Source organism: Gorilla gorilla, chromosome 7, assembly GCF_029281585.2.
Source record: "Gorilla gorilla gorilla isolate KB3781 chromosome 7, NHGRI_mGorGor1-v2.1_pri, whole genome shotgun sequence".
NCBI lineage: Eukaryota > Metazoa > Chordata > Mammalia > Primates > Hominidae > Gorilla > Gorilla gorilla.
Genome location: NC_073231.2, coordinates 69,780,786 through 69,799,731, shown reverse-complemented (window position 1 = coordinate 69,799,731; position 18,946 = coordinate 69,780,786). Strand labels below are relative to the sequence as shown.

Here is an 18,946-nt window from a genome sequence, read left to right as displayed (position 1 = left end):
ATGTACAAATTTATATACCATTAACAAGAATGATTTAGGAATGCAAATGCAGTTCAACATGAAAATTAACCATGTAACACACCACATTAACAGAACAAAGGGGAAAAATACATTATCATCTCTATTGATGCAGGCAAAGCATCTGACAAACCCCATCATCCTTTTATGATAAGACACTATACAAAGTAGAAATAATAGAACAGAATTTCCTCACCTGATAAAGTGTACTTATGAAACTCTACACCTAGTATCATTCTTAATGATGAAAGACCAAAACTTTTCTAAGATCAGGAACATGTCATACTTGACTTATTTTACCACTTCTGTTCAAACATTAAATTGTACTAGAAGTTTTTGCCAATGCAATTAAGCATAATGAAAAAATAAAAGGCATAAATATTGAAAAAGAAAACTAAAATTGTCTTTCTTTATAAATTATGTTATTCTATATAAAGAAAATACTGAATAATATATATACACAACTATTAAACGTAATATATGACCTTAGAAAAGTTACAGGACACCACATCAATGAATAAATATCATTGCATTTCTAGATACTGCCAATGAACCATCTATAAATAAAATTAAGAAAACAATTACACATTCAAAATAATAAAATACAAATAAGTTTAACCAAAGGGGTGTAATATTTGCACACTGACAACTGCAAAATATTACTGAAAGAAATCTAAAAATTCCTAAGTAAATGGAAAGCCATCTTGTGTGCATGGATTAGAAGACTTTATATGGTCCTGATTGAAATACTCTACAAAGAAATCTTCAGGTGCATTTCAATTCCTAACAATATCCTAATGGCCACTCTCTGTCTCCCTTTCAGAAATGAAAAAGCCAATACTAATATTTCTATAGGATTGCTAGGGCCGTTGACTAGCTAAAACAATCTTGAAAAAAAAAAAAAAGAACAAAGTTGAAGGCAGGAATAATACCACAAATTTCAAGAATATTATTGAAAAGCTATGAAGCAGGAGAAGCAGAGTAGTACTGGCATAAGGACATTCATATGAAAAAAGGGAGTAGAATTGAGTGTCCAGAAATAAGTTTATACCTTTGTGGCCAACTTGTCTTTGACAAGAATGCCAACACCACGTACTGTGAAAGAAAAATAGCCTCTTCAATAAACAGTGCTAAGAAAATGAAATATCCAAATACAAAAGAATGAAGTTGCACTCCTCTCTCTCAATGTATACAAACATTAACTCAAAAAGGTCAAAGATGTAAATGTAAGAGCTAAAACTATCCTACTCTTAGAAGAAATCATAGAGGTTTCATTTTGGCAGTGACATCAAAAGCATGAGAAACAAGAAAAAATATATTAATAAGACAGAATAAAAATTTTTAAAAATAGTTTATTCATAAAATGGTATCAGAAAAGTAAAAACCATACCAAATGTGAGAAAATATTTACAAATCAAATATCTGACATGGCTCTAATATTTAGAATATACAAGAAACTCATTGCTCAACAACACAAAGACAAACAACTCAATAAAGGCAATGAGTGAAAAGTCTAGAGAGACACCTCACTAAAGAAGACACATAGCAAATAAACATGAAAAGATCTTCAAAATTATATATCATCATAGAATTGTGGACTAAAACAATGAAATACCAATAGACACCTGTTCTTATATCTATAATACAAAACACTGACAATACTAAATGCTGGTGTGGATTTGGAGCAACTGGAACTCTCATTTATTGCAGGTGGAAGTGTAAAATGGTAAGCCACTTTGGAATACCATTTGTAAGTCTCTTACATAGCTAAACATAATCTTATCCTAAGATTCAGTATTTGTACTCCTTGGAATTTACTCAAATGAATAGAAAACTTATGTGCACACAAAAACCTGCACATGGATGTTTATACTATCTTTAGTCACAATTGCCAATACTTGAAAGCAACCTAGCTGTCCTTCAATATGTGAATGGATAAATAAACTGTGCTATACCTGTGCAATAGAATATTATCCAGTGATGAACAGAAATGAGCTACCAAGCCATAGAAAGACATGGAGGAACCTAAAATACTGTTAAGTGAAAGAAGCCAATTAAATGAAAGAAGACAGTCTGAAAAGGCTAACACTGTATGATTTCAACTACAAGGCAATCTAGGAAAGGCTAAATTGTAGACAGTAAAAACATCAGTAGTGGCCAGAGCTTTGGGATAGGAAGAATGAATAGGTGGAGCACAGGTAATTTTTAGTTTGATTAATTTTGTGTGATACTGTAATGGTGGAAACACAATATTTTGCATTCATCAAAACCTATAGCACTATACAACACAAAGAGTGAAACCTAATTTAAAATATGCACTTTAATTAAAATCACATATTTGTATTGGTTTATTAGTTGTAACAAATGTACCACACTAATACAAGATGGTGGTAATAGAAGAGATTGTGTGCAGTGGGTAGGCAGGTTGCCGAGGAGAGGCAATATGGGAACTTTCTGCACCCTCTGCTCAAGTTTTCTGCAAATGTAAAAATGCTACAAAAAATAAAGTGTATAAATTTAAAAAACAACACACACACACAAACCTATGGAGGAAAAAAGAATGACCACTATTTTAGCATCATTTAACTGTGTATTGTAGGTATTAACTAATGCAATAAAGTAAGAGAAATCAACTGGAGGCATCAAAAACTGAAAAAAAAATAAAAGGTATCTTTTAATACATGTCAACTGAAGGTAATTATTGGTAAAAAATATTTAAATCAATGTTTTTAAATCCCCTTTAATCTTTCTATGGCTCTGCCTATAAAAAGATGATGTGGGCAGTGAAATTGTCATCACAACAACCTTTCTGTAATTGTATCCCTAGAAAGGAGCCCACTATCCTTAATTTTGGATGACAAAAGGTATCTCAAACAAGGAATAAAATATTTTTAAAAACTGATGTTGTCAGCCTTTTATTATGGTCAGATTTCTACACATGCTGTAAAAACACACAAGTTTATTAGAATTTTTTTTTTTTTGAGATGAAGCCTCATTCTTGTCACCCAGGCTGGCATGCAATGGCACGATCTCGGCTCACTGCAACCTCCACTTCCTGGGTCAGCCTCTCGAGTAGCTGGGATTACAGATGCCGCCACCACACCTGGCTTATTTTTATTTATTTATGTTTTTTTTAAGTAGAGACAGGGTTTCACCATGTTGGCCAGGCTGGTCTCAAATTCCTGACCTCAGGTGATCCGCCCGCCTCAGCCTTCCAAAGTGCTGGGATTACAGGTGTGAGCCGCAGCGCCTGGCCAGAATTTTTTTGAACACTCATACAAGTAATGTTTCTTAACCAAGATAAAATAATGTAGAATAATAAAATTGACTTTCCCTAAGGAAGATGAACTACCCTTTTTGTCTTTTTGTTTTTTTCAATTGAGTGATGCTGGAGTTTGAGCCTCTAATGATTCCATTGCCCAAGTAATAAACATAGTACCCAATAGGTAGTTTTTAAAACCTTGCCTCACCACCCTCTCTCTCCCCTTTTGGAGTTCCCAGTGACTATCATTCTCATCTTTCTGTCCATGTGTATACAATATTTACCTCCCACTTACAAGTGAGAATGTGTAGTATTTGGTTTTCTGTTCCTGTGTTAGTTTGCTTAGGTTAAACACAAAAATACAAAACCAGCTGCATCTATGCTGCTACAAAAGACATGATTTTGCTTTTCTTATGGCTTTGTAGGTTTCTACTGTGTGTATGTACCATATTTTCTTTATTCACTCCACTGTTGTTGGGCATATACATTGATTCCATGTGTTTGCTATTGTGAATAGAGCAATAAACATACGAGTGCAGGTTTCTTTTTGCTAAAATAGTCATTTTCCTGTGGGTATATAAGCAGTAATTGTATTGCTGAGTCAAGTAGTAATGGACCCAGCAATCCAATTACTCTTTATGGTTCTATCAAAAATCTCCAAACTGCATTCCACAGGGGGTGAACAAATTTTCATTCCCACCAAGAATATATGAGTGTCCCCTTTTCTCCACGGCCTCACCAACATTTCTTATTTTTCAATTTTTTTATCTTTTATTGTTTATTTTTAGAAGGAGTCTCACTCTGTCACCCAGGCTGGAGTGCAATGGTGTAGTGTCTGCTCACTGCAGCCCCTGCTTCCCAGCTTCAAGCGATTCCCCTGCCTCAGCCTCCCAAGTAGCTGGGACTACAGGTGCGTGCCACCACACCCAGCTAATTGCTGTATTTTTAGTAGAAACGAGATTTCACTATGTTGGCCAGGCTGATCTCGAACTCCTGACCTCATGATCTGCCCACCTTGGCCTCCCAAAATGCTGGGATTACAGACGTGAGCCACCGCAACTTTTTAACAATAGGCATTCTGCCTGGTGTGAGGTGGTATCTCATGATGGTTTTGATTTGCATCTCTCCAATGATTAGTGATGTTGAGCATTTTCTATATGTTTGTTTACCACATGTATGTTTTCTTTTGAGTAGTGTCTATTCATGTATTTTGACCACTTTTTAATCAGGTTTTTATTTTCTTGTTGATTTGTTTACGTCCTTTATAGATTCTGGATATTAGTTCTTTGTTATATGCATTCCCTAGGTTTCGTTAGAAATTTTATAGTTTGAGGTCTTACATTTAAGTCTTTAATCCATCTTGAGTTAATTTTTGCCTAAAGTGAGAGGTAGGGAGCAGGTTTTATTCTTCTGCATCTGGTCAGCCAGTTTCCCAGCACCATTTAATAAATAGGGTATCTTTTCCACATTATTTATTTTTGTTGACTTTTCCAAAGATGGTTTGGTTGGAGAGTTGTTGCTTTGTTTCAGGGGCCTCTATTCTGTTCCATTTCTCTATCTGACCGCTTTTGTATCAGTACCATGATGCTTTGATTACTGTAGTCGCATAGTATAGTTTAATGTCAAATAATTTGATGCCTCTGGCTTTACACTTTTGGCATTAGATTGCCTCAGCTACTCAGACTCTGTTTTGATTCCATATAAATGTTAGTTTTTTTTAATTCTGTAAAAACTGACATTATTGGTTTGATAAGAATAGTGTTGATTCTGTATATTGCTTTCAGCAGTATGAACATTTAACGATATTGATTCTTCCAATCCATTTGCATGAAATGATTTTTCATTTGTTTGTGTCCACTGTGATTTCTTTCAGCAGTGTTTGTTTTGTAGTTCTCCTCATAGAGATGTCACATCTCCTAGGTTAGATGTATTCCTAGGTCCTTTTTTCTAGCTATTATAAATAGGATTGCATTCTTAATTGGGTTCTCAGCTTGAATACAACATTCAAGCTTATAATAAGCTAATTACAAGTGATATACACTTATAACAAGTGTATGGAAATACCACTTATTTTTGTGAGCTGATTTTGTATCCTGAGACTTTGTTGAAATAATTTATTAGATTTAGGAGTCTTTTGGTAGAACTTTTAGGATTTTCTAGGTATACAATCATATCATCAGTAAAGGGAGATAATTTGACTTTCTCTTTTCTTATTTTGCTGCTTCTATTTTTTTCTGTTTTCTGATTGCTCTGGCTGGGACTACCAGTAATATGTTGAATAGCAGTGGTGATATAGACATTCTTGTCTTGCTCCAGTTCTTAAGAGGAATGCTTCCAGCTTTTGTTCATTCAGTATGATGTTGGCTGTGGGTTTGTCATACATGCCTCATTATTTTTAGGTATGTTCCTTCAATGCCTGGTTTGTTGTGGGTTTAATCATGAAGGGATATTGGATTTTGTTTAATGTTTATTCCATGTCTATTGGGATGTTCCTATGATTTTTGTTTTTAAATCTGTTGATGTGGTGAATCACATTTATTAATTTGCATATGTTGAAATATCCTTGCATTTCAAGAATAAAGCCCACTTGATTATGGTGAATTAACTTTTTGATGTGCTGTTGGATTCAGTTTGTCAGTATTTTTTGAAGATTTCTCCTGTGTTAATCTGAAATATTGGCCTGTAGTTTTCTTTTTGTTGTGTCTTTGACAGATCTTGATATCATATGATACTGGTTTTGTTGAATGAATTAGGGAAGAGTCCTTCCTTCTCGATTTTGTTGAATAATATTAGTAGGACAGGTACCAACACTTCTTTGTACATCTGATAGAATTTGGCTGTGAATCCAGCTAATCCACAAGGCTTTTTTTGGCTGGTAGGTTTTTATTACTGATTCAATTTCATTATCATTATTATTCTGTTTGAGATATCAGTTTCTTCCTAGTTTAATATTGGGAGAGGTTGTGTGCACCTAAGAATTGACCCATTTCCTTTAGATTTTCTAGTTTGTGTACATAGAGGTACCTAGTAGGTCTCTGAGGATATTCTGTATTTCTGTGAAATCAATTGTGATGTCACCTTTGTCATGTCTGATTCTGCTTATTTGGATCTTCTCCTTTATTCTTTGTTAATCTAATTAGCTTCAGTCTATAAATCTTATTTATTCTTTCAAAAAACAGAGTTTTCATTTTATTTATCCTTTGTATTCTTTTGATACCAATTTCATTTAGTTCTGCTCTTATTTTAGTTATTTCTTTTATTCTGATAGTTTTGGGTTTAGTTCGTTCTCGTTTTTCTAGTTGCTTTAGGTGTGAGGTTAAGTTGTGAATTTGAGATCTTTCTACCTTCTTGATGTGGTCATCTAGACCTATAACTTTCCTCTTAAGACTGCTTTTGCTGCATACCAGATGATTTTGTGAGTTGTTTCTGTATTTGCATTTGTTTCAAATAAATTTTTCTATCTCTGCTTTAATTTTGTTGTTTATGCAAAAATCACTCAGGAGTAAATTGTTTAGTTTCTACGTATTTGTGGTTTTGAAAGTTCCTCTTGTTATTGATTTCTATTGTCATTCCAGTAGAGTCTGAGAAGATGCTTGATATAATTTCAATTTTTCAAATTTGTTGAGACTTGCTTTATGACAGATCATGTGGTCAATTTTAAAGAATGCTCCATGTGCAGACAGGAAGAAGGTATATTCTGTGGTTGTTGGATGGATTATTCTATAGATGCCTGTTAGGTCTAAATGGTCAAGTCTCAAATTAAAGTCCAGAATTTATTTGTTAGTATTCTGCCTTGATAATCTGTCTAATGCTGTTAGTGGGGTGTTAAAGTATCCCACTATTATTGTGTGCCTATCAAAGTCTTTTGTCTAGAGATAAAAGAGATTATGCTTTTGTCTAGAGATTTATGAATCTGTGTGCTTTGATGTTAGGTGTGTAAATATTCAGGAGAGTTAGGTCTTCTTGAATTGAACCCTGTATCATCATGTAATGCCCTTATTTGTCCTTTTTTTACTGTTGTTGGTTTAAATCCTATTTTATCTGACAGAATAATAGTGACCCCTGCTCTTTTTTGTTTTCCATTTGTCTGCTATGGAAAACAAAAGTAAATGGTTTTCCATTTCCATCTCTTTACTTTGAGCCTTTGAGTATTATTACATGTGAGATGGGTCTCTTGAAGGTAGCAGAAGAATGGGTCTTGTTTTCTAAATACAATTTCCACTCTGTGTCTGTTAAGTGGAGTGTTTGAGCCATTTTATATTCAAGATCAATATTAACATGTGAGGTTTTGTTTCTGTCATGGTGTTGTTAGCTATGTGTTTTGTAGTCTTGATGGTGTAGTTGCTTTACAGGGTCTCTGGGCTATGTGCTTGCATGTGCTTTTATGGTAGCAAGTATTGTTCTTTCATTTCCATGTTTAGAACTCTTAATCTCCTGGGATTGTGTCTGGCGAGTGCCCAGTATTCTGCCACCTTCAGAAGGAAGGGAAAGCAAACCTTCATGAAAGCAGAGGCATTCATTCCATTCCCAGCTTGCTCCAGATCTGGCAGTTGGAAGACATTCTGCAACAATGTCAAATCAGATGAACAAACAAAAAAGAACTCCCTTAAGCATCTCTTACGGAGCCAGTCTGGTAGTGATAAATTCCCTTAGCAATTGTTTCCCTGAATTTTATATAATTCCCTGAATTTTATATAATTATATAATTCCCTGAATTTTATATAAAATATGAATTATATATATGAATTTTATATATACGAATTATATATATGAATTATATATATTATATGCAATGAAATAATAATTATATATATATGTACATATATTCCATTATTTCTGTCCCTCTAGAGAACCCAAACACAGGTGTAAACATGATGTAAGATTGTCCAGGGAAAGTTTTCTGAACTGTGATGTTGGACATGCCAGAGGAGACTTTTACTGGAAAGAACTGTTTAAAAAGTATTCCCTGGTAAACATAAATTGCCACCACTTTTGCTATTACATCAGCCAGGTCACTTCCATCAACACAATTATTATTATTACAGAGCCCTGATTTTCTTCTTTCACCACACCTTATAATTACTTACCTGTGCAATGTGTAGGACACCTTGAAGGTGAGGGAAATTACAGACTTACTCCTTCTGGTAATGGCATTATAGGTACTTTGTACCAACACTGCCACTGAGAACAACTAAAACTGCCAGATAAAATAAGGAGGGGAAACCATGATGTTTGTGTACTCACGGTAGAAAGCACAGAAGGTCAGCAGAGCACTAAAGGTCATTTTTTAGGGGGTGGAGATAGGCCAAGGGCTTACTTTTAGCAGGCTCAGGAGGCCCAAGGACAGAAATAAAGGCTGAGATAGTGCTCAGTGAGGAATGTAATTGAGGAAACACTGACACTTTATGCTGAGATCCTAATGGTTACATTTCAGAGTCAGTGTGAACCAGTTTCGGTTTGTTTTACTCCTACTCCAAATCGGGAAATTGGGCAGCAAGCAGATTAGGGGATGAACAGTAAAGGAAGACATCCTGGCCTGAGAAGTGTTGACCTTTGTGCCTGTGAAGTGCCATGCTTTCATGGATAGGTAAGCTGGGTACTCCTTATCCTGGTCATTCTGAGAAACACATTGCATGAAGTTCATCAGAGGGAGTTTAAGAGTATGAAGCTCTCAGACACTTGGCAGATCTAAATGCAAATTCTCATATGGTAAAAGGAAAGAATGTTCCAAAAAATCTGTAAGAGTGTTTACCTTTAGGAAGGAAAAAGATAGAAATAGGATGGAAGGAAAGCAATTGGTGTACCAACTTTATTATTCATAATATGTTGCTTGAATTAGAGATTTTGATGAAAAATGAGCATTTATTCCTACTGGGTGGTGAAAAGATAGTAGTTTTTAAAATTAATCTTTGAGTATGGGCATACCTTGGAGAAAACTGCTAGGTGAGTTCCAGATCATTGCAATGAAGTACATTAAGTGACTCACAGGCATTTTCTTTGGTTTGCCACTGCATATGAAAGTTATGTTTACACTATACTGTAGCTTATTAAGTGCAATAGCATTATGTCTAAAACAATATGTAGGCCTTAGTTTAAAAAGACTTCAATATTAAAAAATGCTAATAATCATGTGGGCTTCCAATGAGACTAAACTTTTTGCTGGAGGAGGGTGTTGCTTCAATGTTGATGGCTTTTGCCTGATCAGAGTGGCAGTTGCTGAAGGTTGAGGTGGCTGTGGCAATTTATTTAAATAACACGACAATGAAGTTTGCTGTACTAGTTGACTCTTGCTTTCATAAAAGATTTCTCTAAAGCATGTGACGCTGTTTGATAGCATTTTATCCACAGTATAACTTCTTTCAAAATTGGAATCAACTCTTTCAAACCCTGCCACTGCTTTATCAACTAAGTTCATGTCATATTGTAAATCCTTTGTTGTCATTTCAGTAACATTTACAGCATCTTCACCAGGAATAGGTTCCATCTAATAACACACTTTGCTTGTCGACAAAAAGCGATTTCTCATTTATTAAAGTTTTATCTTGAGATTGCAGCAATTCAGTGGCATCTTGAGGCTTCACTTCTATTTCCAGTTCTCTTGCTATTTCCACTGCATCTGCAGTTATTACCTCCACTGGAGTCTTGAATCCTCCATTTGCATCTAGGATGGCGAATTTTTTTCCAGAGGGTATTCAATTAATTCTACCCATATCCATCAGAGGCATCAGTATCTCTGGCAGATGTCATCATACAAAATACATTTCTTAACTAATAAGACTTGAAAGTCAAAATTACTCCTTGATCCATGGCTGCAAATGGATGCTATGTCAACAAATATGAAAAAGCATTAATCTCCTTGTACATATCCATCAGAGTTCTTGGACAACCAAGGGAATTTTCAGTGAGCAGTAATATTTTAAAATAAATAATTTTTTTCTGAGAATGCTGTAAACAGGTGTGATGTTTGTCAATCTATTTATAGAACACAAGCAGAGTAGCTTTAGAATAATGCTTAAAAGCCCTAGGATTTTCAGAATAAATGAGCATTGGCATCAACCTCAAGTCACCAGCTGCATTAGCTCCTAACAAGATAATCAGACTGTTCTTTGAAGCTTTGAAGTCAGGTACTGCCTTCTCTTTAGCTATCAAAGTCCTAGATGGCATCTTCTTCCAATAAAAGACTGCTTCATCTACATGGAAAATCTGTTGTTTAGTGTTGCCACCTTCATCGGTGATCTTAGCTGCATCTTCTGGATAATTTGCTGCAGTTCTATACCAGCACTTGCTGCTTCACCTTGCACCTTTGTGTTGTGGAGATTACTTCTTTCCTTATACATTATGAACCACCTTCAACTCATTTAAAACTTTAACTCTCCAGCTTTCTCACCTTTCTTAGCCTTGTAGAATTGAAGAGAGTTAGAGCCTTGCTCTGAGATAGGCTTTGGCTTAAGGGAATTTTGTGTCTGGTTTATCTTCTATCTAGACCGCCAAAATGTTCTCCATATCAGCAATAAGGCTTTTTGCTTTCTAATCATTCATGTGTTCACTGGAATAGCACTTTAAATTTCATGCGAGACCTCCCCCTTTGCATTCACGACTTAGTTAACTCTTTGGTCCAACAGGCCTAGCTCTCAGCCTGTCTCAGCTTTCAACATGCCTTCCTCATTAAGCGTAATCATTTCTAGCTTTTTATTTAAAGTGACAGATGTGGGACTCTTCCTTTAACTTGAACACTTAGAGACAAATGCAGGGTTATCAACTGGCCTCATTTCAATATTGTCGTGTGTCAGGGAATAGGAAGGCCCGAGGAGAGGGAGACAGACGGGCAAACAGTCAGTAGGTGGAGCAGTCAGAACACATGCATCTGTCAATCAAGTTCACCATCTTATATGGGCGTGGTGCGTGGTGCCCAAAACAATTACAGTAGTTATGTCAAAGATCACTGGTCACAGATCACCATAACAGACATACTAATAAAAAGTTTAAAATGTTGTGAGAATTACCAAAAGGTGACACTGATAACTAGACTGAGCACATGCTATTGGAAAAGTGGTGCCAGTAGATGTGCTGGACACATCTGGACACACTGAGGGTTGCCACAACCCTCAATTTGTCAAAAAATGCAATATCAGCAAAGCGTAATAAAGCAAAGAGCAATAAAATGAGGTAAGCCTGTATTTAGGTTTTTGAAATTTTAATTATTAAAGTAACAATGCTGAGAGTGGGGGAGAAAGAAAATGCTGTCCAAAAACATCAGAAACTTGTCTATTTCTTTTCCAGAAAAGATTCTAGTTCTTACGGAGGGTCTTAAAAGCTATATATCATGCAATATTAAAAGTAATGGCATTATTGATAACAACAACAATGCAGCCAAAGGTAGTTTGTCAATTCTTAACACCTATTATCCCTTAATTGTGCAAAAATGTCTCCTTCTGGGCAGTGAGGTGTTATCTCAATAGGAGAGTATACAAATTTGTTGTTGACAGTAGGAAATATACTAAGATGGTGATAAGCTTTCAGGGTCTTTACATGTCAGGACTGCCAGAAGCACTATTTCTCCAAAGATGAAGTACTGTGGTACTGAAAGTTCTGAGGAACAGTAGGTGAAGCATTCTGTAAAAAGACACTGAGTTACCCATCTGTGGACTCCTCAGTGAATGCGGAATGAGCCAATTCCAACATGAATGGTTTCACTGTGAATTTATATGTTTATTCTAAAAACATGGGCTGTGCAGAGTATTAAGTTGGAAATCTATATTTATTTTGATTCTTTTTATTACCTACCTGTGATGTTCACTTAAGTCTCATGAAATGGAAATTCTGCTTTTAAACTTCTCTCCAATCTAGCAACTTTCTTCATCTAAATCACCATCATCTCTCAATTTATTGTGACAGCCTCCAAAACAATGTTTCCAGGCTCAGCCTTATTTCTACTAATATATTTTCCACATATAATTCAGTGTTGATACTGTGAAATCTGATGTCTCATTTTCCTGTTGCAAACTCTCCAAATGACTTGCTCTCAGGCTTAAGGCCAGGTATTTGCAGGGGTTTACAAGTTTATCGGGTACATAGATAAAGAGACAGACAAGAAAGGCTAGAGAAATTATTCAAAAATCTTAAAAAAATCAGGACTTGGAGGGTGAGTAGGAGTTTTTCAAGGAGAATAAAAAATGATTATGAGCATTCTAGGCAAAAGAAACATTGTTTGCCAGAACTTGGAGACACGAGAGTACTTGATATTTTCAGGGAAACATTGCAGAATAATAAAGTGTCTCCTGGGCAATGTTAGATACAGGGAAAGGTAAGTAAAATTTGTAATTTCTGTAATACAAAGTTTTGTGATTTTGATTACTATTTTGTCTTTGTGGAAGCCTAAATGTTCTTTGTGAGAACATATGAGTCACTGTGGATAATAAAATTAGCCTAAAGTGGACATAGGTCTATTCCTTAATAAGGCATTTCCCACCTTCCATCCTTTTTCAATGACGCAGGAATTTTTTTTTGGTGGTCTAAGAGACACCATGGAGTTAGAATACTGCTGATGACTGGTATTATTTGGATGTGACTAATGAATATGAGATTAGAATATAATTCCCAGGTATTGAGTTCAGGCAAAGATTGGCTATTAAATCTGAAAAGCGTATAAGCAATAGCTTATACGAATTAGGAAATAATAAATACTGATGAGTGGGTGATACAGATATGAAAGCCATCAACCACATGTGGTAATTGGGGACTCAGCATGAACAAAATTGTTTTATGCTCAGAGTAGTAAAAGGGGAAGCACTTGACGAGCAAGCAGTGATTAAAGGATCCTGTAAAAATGAATGAAATAATGTAGTTGGAGAGAAAGAATATAGTTTAGGAGCAAATGATGCCATGGAGACCCAGAAAGGGGTGAATCCTATGAAAAGCTGACAAATGATCAAGATGAGGATTGTTAGAAACTCAAATGCAATGAGTTAAGTAGGAATTATACATATATACATTTTGCATATTTTAAGCCTAGGTAGTATCATGAAGGAATTCTAAATGTCTATAGAATTGTAGAGGGAAAACCCGTTGTCAAAGGAAATTTTTAGTGATGGGGACAAATCGGCTACAATTTCAAGCTGAGGGAATGAGAGTCAGATAATTTAGATCAGTGGCTTTTGCTATTTTTATGCTTTCTGAAAGTAGATATTATGAAGTATAATCTTGACTTCTGGTTCCAAAATGGCAGCATAAGTGTAGGCTGACTTCACTCACCATCTACAGCAAACCAAAACCAAATATATAGCGTAAAAATTTTCAGCAGCAATGTACCAGGACTCAAATATGAGGATGAATCAGTTCCTGGGACTACAGAGAAGGACAACAACAAAAAAAATACTTTGAGCCTATTAAAGAGAATTGTATTTTTGTATTCGCAATACGTCTCCCTGCAGCTGGCCCAGCACCAAGCACATGGAAAAATTACCCTGACTCATGGTTTCTACACTGGAAAAAGTGAGATCGAGGTGGACAACCAGCTTCCCTACCATCTTGGGTTTTTTTGGCAGATCTGTCCATGCCTCACCCATGAGGGACATTGCGAGTACAGGAATGAGGACATATGCCTGAGAACAGTTAGAGACAAAGGGGAGAAGTGAAACTATTATCCCCAGCCTTGAAAACTCTGTTTCATAACTCAGCCAAAATAGACATCAAATCATTGTGGGTGTTCAGCATCACCATGCTATAGGAGGTAAATTACACAGATTTCCTAGTCGTAAACCCCTAGCCAGCCCTTCCATTCTCCTGGGATAACCTCTTTGGGAACTCCCCCATCCCTTCTGCTTTGATTGTTTGCTAAAGCAGGGACAAACCTGGGCTTTTGGTGCCATCTTGTACTGAAAAGGAGGCAGTGACCTAGAGAAAAAAATATATAAGAAATTAAGAAGGTAAATTATGAAGACTCTCTCAGCAAACATAGACATTTTAAAAAAGCCAGCCAGAGAAAACTGCAATACAAAAGTAAGTATTCAATGCAAAGACAGACAACATTCACAAGAAACAAGAGCAAACAGGAAACCATAACATCCCCAAACAGATAAAGTGAGGAACCAGTGGTTGACCATAATGAGTCAGCAATATGTGAGCACCTTGACCAATAATTCAAAATAGCAGTTTAAAGGAAACAATGATCTCTAAGATAACACGCAAAAGCAATTTAAAAATTCATTCGAGAAATTTAACAAAGAGATTGAAATAATAAAAACAAACAAATTTTAGAACTAAGAAATATATTTGTTGAACTGAAAAGTTCATTAGAGGCTCTCAAAAGCACAATATATTAAGCAAAGGAAAATATTGATGATCTTAAAGATAGTCTACTTGAAATTACACAGTCAATAGAGAAAAAAAATGAAGAAGCATAAAGATCACTTATAATTACCTGAAGAGACCAAACATAAGAATTATTGGTGTTCAAGAGAGTTGAAGAGGAGCAAGGGTAGAAAGCTTATTTAAAGAAATAATAACAGAAAACTTTCCAAAACTTGAAAAAGATACTAGGAACAGGAAGGTTAGAGAACACCAAACAGACATGACCCAAATAAGACTACCCCAAGGCATGTAATAATCAAACTCTCAAGGGCAAGAACAAAGAGCAGATCCTAGAAGCAGCAAGAGAAAAGAAGAGAATGACCTATAAAGGAACTCCAATTCATCTGGCAACAGACTTCTCAGTGCACACCATGCACCACACTTCTCAACAGATGTCAAGAGGGAATGGAATGACATTTTCAAAGTGCTGAAAGAAAAAAAAATTGCCATTCGAAAATACTTTATCCACCAAAGCTATCTTTCAACTATGAAGGAAAGGGAATTCACCATCACCAGATCCAACTTACAAGAAATGCTAAAGGGAGTTCTTCAATCTGAAATAATAAAAAAAAAAGTATACAAAAAGGACACACCAGAAGGTTTAAAACCCACTGGTAAAATTAAATACTAAGACAACCCAGAATATTCCAGTACTGTAATTGTGGCATGCAATCCACTTATAACACTAGTATGAAGTATAATCTAATTAATACATCACAATATATCATTCGAGCAATAATTCTGAAGTTGAGGAGTATAATTAGGTTGAAGGAAGAGCAGACTAACCAAGAATATATCCAGATGAGTTATACTGACTTAACCCCACCTCCACAGTCTCATAAGCCATGTACCCTCACACCCAATCCCAGTTACCAAAGGTAGCTACATGGCTGTCACCACCTATATTTTCTACAGCTTCCCACAAAAGATAAATAATGTTAACTTACTGAATAACTTGTTGAATGTTAACTTACTGAATAACTTGTTGAATTAAAAAAACTGATACCCAGATTAAAAATAAAACTTTCTTGAAAGCTGAAAACAAACTATCCATTCTTTCATTGTAAAAAAAAAAAGAATTGAAAAATTGAGATTTTTGGGGTGATTCTTGCTATTTGTTATTTATATATATATATATATAACAGCCTGAAAATTATAATATTTATTTAAAAAATTAAAAATTGTAGGCAGAGAAAATGTAGATTTTAACAGTTTTCTATCACAAGTGCATATATTAAAAGATCATAATAAAACAAGTTTTTCTTTTAATCAGTCTGACTTTCTGAATTTGATTTTGCCTTCCTTTATGATCTGTGGCATGCAAAGCAGCTCTTAAGAACATGGAGACAGTCTCAGGCCCTGCGCTTGACCAAGAGGGCGTGCTCCACACACCGCAGTGCAGTGTCCTTAGCTCTTCTAGCGCATCTCTTTGACTGCTTTTTTTTCTTTTTTTTACATTTGAAACTAATGCTTATATCTCAAAGTGAACAGAAAATTAAAGGAACGAAAGAACCACTACTGTTTCTCTATTATTCCCTTGTACTTTAGGGAAAAGTTATATCTCAGTAATTCTCCCGAATTATTATGTGTTTACACTTTCATTGAAAACATACATTTTTGAGAAAATAAATACCAAGAATTTCCATGGTAGCATTTTTTTTTCGGCAACCCTCATACTGAAAATGTTTCTTTGTAATATCTAGGCTAAATTCCTTCTATTACAGATGAAGCTAATTTTCTTAAGTTCTATCCTTAGTGAAAATAGAGGGCAATCCACGCCCCGCTCCACCCTACCAATACAATACTCTTGAATACAATTTAATTTACCTTCAACTTCCCCTGCCCCACACAGATGGTTTCATTAACCTTTTTCCATAGAGGCTATTTAAGTCTTCTCATCACTCTTATAAAGTTGAGTTTGAAATGCCTAAAACTGAAAGTAATAAAGCTGTCACAACTCCTACTTAGAAAAAACATGACTTCAAATTATTTCTATTTTGTGTTGCTACTCTACATAAAACTAAATATAACTGCTCTAGCCAAATATATTAACTCACTTACATTTTAAAAATCAGTACCCCATCACTGTCTTATTTTCAGTTTGAGCACCATGATCTCTGTGCATTTTCCCAAAATACTACATCATAATGTACTATATATAACTCCAATTTCAAGATATAGAAAGAAATGAAAGAAGAGGATTTACCCTGATAAAATTATCTGTTAGCAGAAAATCAGACAATAAATCAGTGGCATAAAAGTTATTTAACACAAAGATTAACATTGAATCTAGAATGTTAGCACGGTCAAACAAACACCAATAAAATCTAATGGTTTATTCTTCATTTGTGCTGCAGTATAATAATCTTAGGGGGAAAACAAACAAGAACCAGTAATAAGATAATACATTTACCTGAACTCTCCTTTGGAATGTCTACAGATTCTTTCAGGAAGCTTAGCATTTCTGTTTGGTGGCAAGCTCAAATACTGACAGCTGTGCTGTCCAATAGTCATTATCTGCATGTGGCTACTAAGCATTTGAAATCTGTCTAGTCTGAATTGAGATGTGCTATAATGAAAAATATACAATGGAACTTGAACATCAGGATGGAACCAAGAATGTAAAATATCTTTAATAAAGTTTTGCATTGATTAAATGTAAAATAGCATTTTTATATTTGGGTCAAATAAAATGTATTATTAAAATTAATGTCATTTTAAAACTTTCCAAGTGGCAACTAGGAAACTTTAAATGACTATGTAACTTGCATTTATGGCTCACATTATATTTCTACAGGATAGTACTGGTTTTGAGCAGGATTGTCAAACTACAGCTCTTGGTCAAATCGTCTGTTTTTGTAAACAAACTTGTATTGAAATGCAGTCATGCTTATTCATTTACCTATAGTCTAAGGACATTTTTGTGCTACAGTGGTAGAGTTGAGTAGTAGTGACAATACTATATGACTCATAAAGTATAAAATATTTATATTTGGACCCTTACAGAAAAAAATAATATTTGCCAATCCTTGATCTAGAGAAACAGCAGATAACTTGAAGTTGTGAAAATGAGTGGGGTGTATTTAGCAGAGAAGAGAAGATTTGTGAGATTGAAAAATATGAACAGACATACTGTCTCTAAAATAATTAAAAAGGAAACCAAAATGAATAGCCAAACAAAACATATTTTCTAAGCTGAGTCTTTTGAATGTAAAAAGCATCTAAATTTAATGAAGTCTAGTTTGTCTTTTTTTTTTTTTTTTACTTTTGTGTTTTGGGATTTTGGTTTCTTATTTAAGAAACCTTTGCTTAATCCATTACTCCAAAGATTTTCTCTCATGTTTTCTTCTAAACATTTATAGTTTTATGTCTTAAACATAAGATAATGATGTATTTCCAGTTACATTTAGCGTATGTTGTAATGTAAGCATTGAGGTTCATTATTATACGTATGGACATCCAATTTTCTTCCATCACTATTTGTTGAAATATTATTGTGTTCCAAATTGAATGGTGTTGACACTTTTGTTACAAAAAAAAAAAAAAAACAACTCAAACAAAACAACACAATCTTGACCCTATCTGGGAAGGTCTAATTCTAGACTCCTTGCCTGGACCATACTGCTTTGTTTAATAAAGACTTGCAGTTTGTTAATAAAATAAATATATAAATAAATAAATAAATAAATAAATAAATAAATGCCGTCTAAACTTGTTTTTGTTTTTTCAGTTCAGCTACTCTAGGTCCTTTACTTTTCCATAAAAATTCAACATCATGTTATTTTTTAAAAGCTTGTTGGCATTTTGATTAGAATTATATTGAATTTACAGACTTTCTAAGGGAAGATTGACATCTTGAAAATATAAAGTTCTACAATCCGGGAACATGGAACATCTCTTAATTTATTTCAGACTTTTAAATAATTGTAACCAATATTGTTGTTTCTATTATATGAAATTTGCACTTATTTGCTTAATCTTATTTCTAAATTTTTTATGTTTTGATATGATTGTAAATGCATTGTAAACTGGATATTTAAGTATAAACATCTTATCATTTATTGCTAATGCATAGAAATACATCTGATTATTGCATATGGATTTTATGTACTGCTGTCCTGCTAAACGCACTTATTAGTTGAATACCTTTTTTGTAGATTTAGTAGAACTTTCTGCAGAGATAATCACACCATCTACCAGTAAAGGCAGTTTTATTTCTTGCTTTCCAATGTGATGGTTTCGATTTCTTTTTCTGACTCTATTGCACTGGTTATTCCACCAGTATCATGCTAAATAAAACTTGTAAATATAAAGCTA

The 18,946-nt window shown here is 34.6% G+C and overlaps 1 non-coding gene across 1 annotated transcript; it reads left to right on the top strand.

Moving 5' to 3' along the window:
* The first annotated feature begins 7,708 nt into the window (after positions 1-7,708).
* Positions 7,709-7,853, top strand: LOC115935694 (small nucleolar RNA SNORA7). The gene has a single exon (XR_004071313.1). It is a non-coding gene; the product is annotated as a small nucleolar RNA SNORA7 (small nucleolar RNA).
* Positions 7,854-18,946: the final 11,093 nt, after the last annotated feature.